A 6,567-nucleotide genomic window follows, 5' to 3' on the forward strand; every position below is an offset into this window, starting at 1 on the left:
TTTTCCTTGTTCAAATGATGTTACTTTAGGGAGACTCTTATGCGTTTAAAAAGTTGTCATAAATCCTTCCTCTTTTACTATTTCTCATAAGGATTCTTGTCTCACATAAAGCAGATTATTGTCTGCAGGAAAGCAGCTGTCACTTGCTCCCAGATGATGCTGAGCTCTGTAGCAGCGGATCTCCTGTTGAGCTTGGACCTTATGCTTTTTGCCCAAATTTTGCATACTGAAGATATCCAAACATGCTGTGTTTGCCCAGCTTACTCTGGCTACTCTTCTTTTACTTATCTGATGAGCATTTATGTCTGTGAAAAATGGGATGAAAAATGGGAAGAAATATGTCTTACAGAAAAAAATATTGTAATAGAACATGTTTATTAATTTAACTTTTTTTTTTCTTTGTTTTAGCTGAATTATTTTATATACTTTCTTGCAGGATATGACCAGAGAATAAAAATGTCACATAGTATCAGGGTCTTATACTATATAAGAATACTACAAATAATAACAATTGCAATGAACCTGCAGCTTAATTCAGTCTTTAGTTTCTGAAGAGTCATGTATGAAAGTGTCAGGGGAATGCTACGAGAAATGGTATTCTCTCAAAAAGTAGAACTTTCACAGACTACCCATAACAAAATTCAATATTTGATTTGAAAGACTGTAAGGCTTCACAAGTGTTGTTTAGGAATAAGAAGATAAGTAAGGTGTTTAAGGTTTACCTAAGTAATATTCTCTTAATAAGACACAATACTTATTTTGGGTGAAGGTCCAAATTAAATGTTAAATTATTTTTTTTAATTTTTATTTTGCTTAGCTACTTCAATACAATTTGCATTTGCTAAACCAGACAAATATTTGACCAGTTCAAGGAAGGGGTGGACAGCAGAAAATGTCATCCCTTCACATTTCTATTACAGGAAACTCTGGTGCATGATGAATGCGTGCTTCCCTTTATCAATCAATCCTTGCAAACCAATTTGCTTACATTCTGAAATGAGCTGCATTTACAAGGGGGGATCAATTCTTAAGAGGATTATGTGTCAAAATAAGATGTAGTTTAGTAACAAACAGATTTGGAGAAGCAGCACAGGATAATAAATAGCTGAGCAGTCTATTGTACGGCTCTGTTTTTGTCTACCTGTTTTCTTTTCTCTCTGTTCTACTTAACATTTTAACAAAATTAATTTTAATTGCTTTCACGTTATACAATATACAAAATTGTTAGCTGAATAGATTTTTTTTTCCCAACAATACAAGAATTTACATATTCTAAGGACTTTTACTATTTGGTAGTAAATATGTCTGCATTTAAAGTAATTTGATGGGTTTTTCAAATACATTAAATAACTAAACCAATACAAGCAGGAAATAAAACATTATATAGTAAGAAATGATACTATTAGCATACAACTGCTATATTCAAGAGAAAGTAACAGATTATGTTCACTTATTAAGTATTCCCTCACTGCTATCTTGCAGTCACTGGAACTTTTGCTAATGGCTACTAAAGAAGTTACATCAGACCCATTATGAACAAAGAACAGAGATATCTGAGAAAATATGTATGATTACATGTTTTCTAATACATCTAATAGTTTCATTTCTTTTAAAAAGACATGGCAATACAAGCAAACAGTCAAAAAAGCCCCAAAAACTATGGCTTAGCCAATGGTCTATACACAGAACCAAAGCCTGGATTCATAAAAGGTTTTAATTTACACAAATTTTGTATATGTAAGAGTGCCTGTAGGAAACCTATTACACAATCATAACCTAATTTTTTTTTAATGAAATTTACCTTTTATTTTAAAAATCTATTTAATAATTATATTTATTACATTTAGTAATTATAAAATGTAGTAATTCCTCATTTAAGCACTTTCTTATTTTTTAGCCTGTTCTATATTGTTTCGTGTGCAGATCTCCTGATTAATGCATGTTTTCTATATATTGACCCGAGTTTCTGGGTTGTTAGTTTCATATATTTTTGTCAATGTTTCTGAAAAGTCTTGTTTATTCCTTCTGACTAGAATTTTTATCTCCCTGTATTTGATATTGCACTCCTTGGTTGTTTATTTGTGAAGCTTAAAAAATTACCTTTTAAGATAAAATTGAGACCAATAAACATAATTACGTCAATGAAAATTACTTTCCAAAATTTAGCCAAACTCCACATTAATACAATATGCCTTTATTGCAACATAATGATAAATTTTATAAACTAAAAATATAGTTATTTATATGTTATATATAATATAATCTATCCCTTTAATTTGCATTATAAAAATATTGGGATGAAATTATTAAAGGCTAGATTCAGCTGACAAGATGTAAAGATTTTCACCTTGACTAGATAACAGATTTTCCCCACAGTGTCAGTCAAAGAAGCAGCATCTCTAGAATACTTCAACGCAAAGTAAAAATGTCTCAAATTTCAGACAAAAAAGTTCTAAGTTCTGTCTCTTGTGCATATGAGATACGTTGCTAATTCATAAATATTTGGATTTACATGATCAATACCTAAAACCAAAATGAAATTAATAGCACATAATTATCTGATTTTATGTGTCACAGAAGGAAAAAATAAAATGGCTGCTTATGATTGCAAAGAACTTCACATTTTGGTTTATTTTTCCATCATTATTCTAATACTGCAATCTTAGCATTTTAACTCTATTTCTTACTAGTCATGCAGCTTAAGATTGCTGTATACATCTCTGTCTAATAAAATGAATTTTTATGGGCTGAGTGCTCCAAAGATAGCCCTGGAGGGCATTACACTTACTCTTGCCCAGCTGTTCTGGCTCCCTGGCAAACTGATAAGGATGACAGTAGATGGTGATGTATGCTAAGACCTTCCTCTACTGGTTTGTTTGTTGCTCTGACTGTCCCCTACAAATCTTTTTAGACGACTATCAGTTTACTAAAACCAAGTTGGGTTTTAGCTATTTAGAAAGTAATAAAGGAAAAGATTAAGACAATCCCCTGAGAGCAACCAATTGATGTGTGCCCCTGTTCCCACCCTTTCTCATAGCAGCCTATGCAAAGTATCTTTCTCTGAGGACTGGCCTGGAAATATCATAAAACTTGGGATTTAATTCTATTTAAATTAAGGAAAACTCATCTGAAAGTATTTTTTTTTTTTTTTGTGTATCGCTGACTTGTTTCACCATGTTTATAATTAAGATATCAACTCCTCAGAAAAGCATCCCTCTAAAGGGTTCATCCACAGCAATATTCCATTCCAGAGAGAAACCAGCAATTAGACTGTCAGCAATAAGATGAGAATTCATGTGAATTAGCATTAAACTAAAATATTAAGCTTAATTTAAAGGAGAAGTCCATCAGCTCTGAGTTAGTAGTACATTATAATATCACTGAAAATGGCAGCTTCACCATACACCATCTCTGTCCTTAAATCATTAAGGCCTACCTGCCACAGGACACCTGCTACCACCATTAGAAATCAACAGATGTTTATGCTGCACCTCAGTGCTTTTTACAAGATAATGTAAAAATAAAAATAATGCCATTAGTTATCAGAATGAACCTATAAACCCCATGTCTAAATTAAGTTCTTCTTCCACGTGAGGCATGCTGTTTCTATTCTAATACAGGAAAGTAAATCATGCAGGTTCATCTACTGGGCTGAATTCTGGACAGTTTCAATATTCAAGGCACAAAGTTCAAGGTAACTTTCAATACTTGCAAAGTAAAAGAGCTACCTGAGTCCTAATGAACTCAAAGTGCACACACTTGGGAAATGAATCCAGAAAATTTAGCAGCATATTAGCATCCTGGCTTATTAAGCATTTTTCATTTTGCTAGTCCATGAATGATTGTGATTCAATGAATTCAGTCAGTGGCTGAATCATTAGTTTAGCTACTAAAAGTTGATGAAGATGTTGATCTTGATGAGAGAGCTGATGTATTGCTCCTTAGTATCTCTGGAAATAAAAGTCATGACCTCCTTTAGCTGTGGGTAGTTGGCTGTACTGTTGCTAAGGCAGTCACAGATATGACAAAATATTATATTGATGCAAAGGAGAAGAAATTATTCAGTCAAATTCATCTGAGTTAAAATCCCTGTGCTGCCTTAATGGTTAAAAAAATAAATGAGATGGTATATTTTCAGGAGACAATTAATCTTGCCTTAATGTAGATGTCTTAAATGTTTCAGATTAATTTTTCCTGATAAGTGTCCATTTCTCCCTTCTTAACCTGAAATAAAATTAGGAAGACAAAATTGTGTACAACATTAGTGCCTAAGGATATGTAACTGATCTCTAATATTAATTATAAACCTTACAATGTCATATTATTTTGTCTTCTTAGAAGAAAAAAAATTTATGAAAGTGTCTCAATAATCCAGATATAATTTACCTATCCTTGAGAAAAAAACACCACTTTTTTCCACTTTGGATTATGTTTGAAATTATGGAAGATCTAATAATTTTTAGCTATTATTTGTATTTCCTGATAAAGCTTTTAATATGTCAATAATATTTAAACTGATGGCCATTTTTCCAAAACAACAGCTTTCAGTAATTTCTAAAAAATATGTGGCCTTCCAGTTACAACTTCCAAATTTCAGATTCACACCAGAGAAAGAAGAAACCTAACTTTCCTTCCAACTCAGATTTCAGTATTACATGACATTAGTTTAAACATGTTTTTTAAGATAATGGTAAAGTCTAAACACATACCCAAATTGAAAGCTTAAAACTTATCTTGAGAAAATTGTATTTAAAACAATGCTGTAGGCACAACATGTCTGATTACAACATTTTCCAATAAGAAATGAGAAGTTACAGATGAGGCCAAACGGATCTCTGTCTTTTCATCAAGAAAAACTGGATTAACATAACACAAATATCAGAATCATAGAATCGTTAAGGTTAGAAAAGAGCTCTAAGATCATCAGTTTCAACCCTTAACCCAACATCATCATGTTTTTCACTGAACAACGTCTTCACATGCGACATCCAAACAAACTTTGAATACTTCTAGGGATGGTGATTCCACTACTTCCTTGGTAAGCCTGCTAGAATGTCTGACTATGCTCCCAGTGAAGAATTTTATCCTAATATCCAATCTAAACCTCTGTTGGCGTAACTTGAGTCCATTGCTTCTTATCCTGTCACTTACCTGGGAGAATAGATCAATCTTTGTTACAGCCCTCTTTCAGTTACTTATACAGAGCAATAAGATCCCCACAGAGACTCCTTTTCTCCAGACTAAACATCCCCAGCTCCCTCAGCTTCTCCTCATCAGACTTGTGCTTCAGACCCCTCACCAGCTCTGTTGCTCTTCTCTGAAGACACTCCAGCACCTCAATGTTCTTCTTCCAGAGAGGGGCTCAGAACTGAACACAGGATTTTGAGGTGTGGCCTCACCATTGCCAAATACAAGGGGACAATCACTGCTCTGGTCCTGCTGGCCACACTGTAGCTGATACAGGACAGGATGCCATTGGCCTTCTTGGCCACCTTGGGCACATTGCTGGCTCATGTTCAGCTGCTGTCAGCCAGCATCCCCATGTATTGTATTTGCAGGGTGCTCCAATGAAGGAAGGAATGATGAATCTGACTCTATGTTCTCAGAAGGTTAATCTATTATTTTATAATACTGTATTACATTAAAGAATACTAAACTATACTATTCTAAAGAATACAGAAAGGATACCTACAGAATGCTAAAAAGATAATAATAAAAACTCCAGAGTCCCAACACAGCTCGGCACTGATTAACCAATGAGTAAACACAATTCACACCAGAAACCAATGAAACAATCACCTGTTGCTAAACAATCTCCAAACACATTCCAAAGGAGTAAAACAGGAGAAGTAAATGAGATAATTATTGTTTTCTTTTTTCTCTGAGGCTTCTCAGCTTCCCAGGAGAAAAATCCTGGGCGAAGGGGTTTTTCAGAAAACGTGAATGTGACACCCATGTCCTTTTCTACGAGCTTTCCAGCTGGGCTTTCCCAAGCCTGTAGCACTTCATGGAGTCATTACAATCCAAGGGTAAGACTGAGCTCTTAGCTTTGTTGTACCCATATGTTTTGTTTTGTACAAAAAATCAGTTTGATCGTCTATATTTTATTATGAAGATCATGAATAGTAAGAATACTATTGTCACTCTTCTAAATTTTTTAAATACTTCTGCAATTGGTATAAGGATTCTAAAGGTTGAAAATACATTGCTAAGCAAATATAATTACCCATTTATGAATAAAAATAGCAAAGATCTGACATCACACTAGCTTTACACTCTATATGTTTCTAAAACTATGTTGAGCAAAAGAATAAATTAAAAGGTTCTTATTTTCAAACCAACTGCTGAATGAAGTCACTGTATGAAATTACATGAAACAAATGACATCATATTATACACACTTACAATTTACTTTCAGAATGAGGTTTCTTTTCAAATTCAGCATTAAGACTAGATTTATATTTATTCTCTTCAGAGGAATATTGCAAGCAAACTTAACTGGGGAGTGACTTCTAAGATAGTTTATGGGATTTTAAGAAGTCTGTTTTCCCATATTTATACAGAAAT

The sequence above is a fragment of the Passer domesticus genome, chromosome 2, assembly GCF_036417665.1.
Source record: "Passer domesticus isolate bPasDom1 chromosome 2, bPasDom1.hap1, whole genome shotgun sequence".
NCBI classification, from domain to species: domain Eukaryota; kingdom Metazoa; phylum Chordata; class Aves; order Passeriformes; family Passeridae; genus Passer; species Passer domesticus.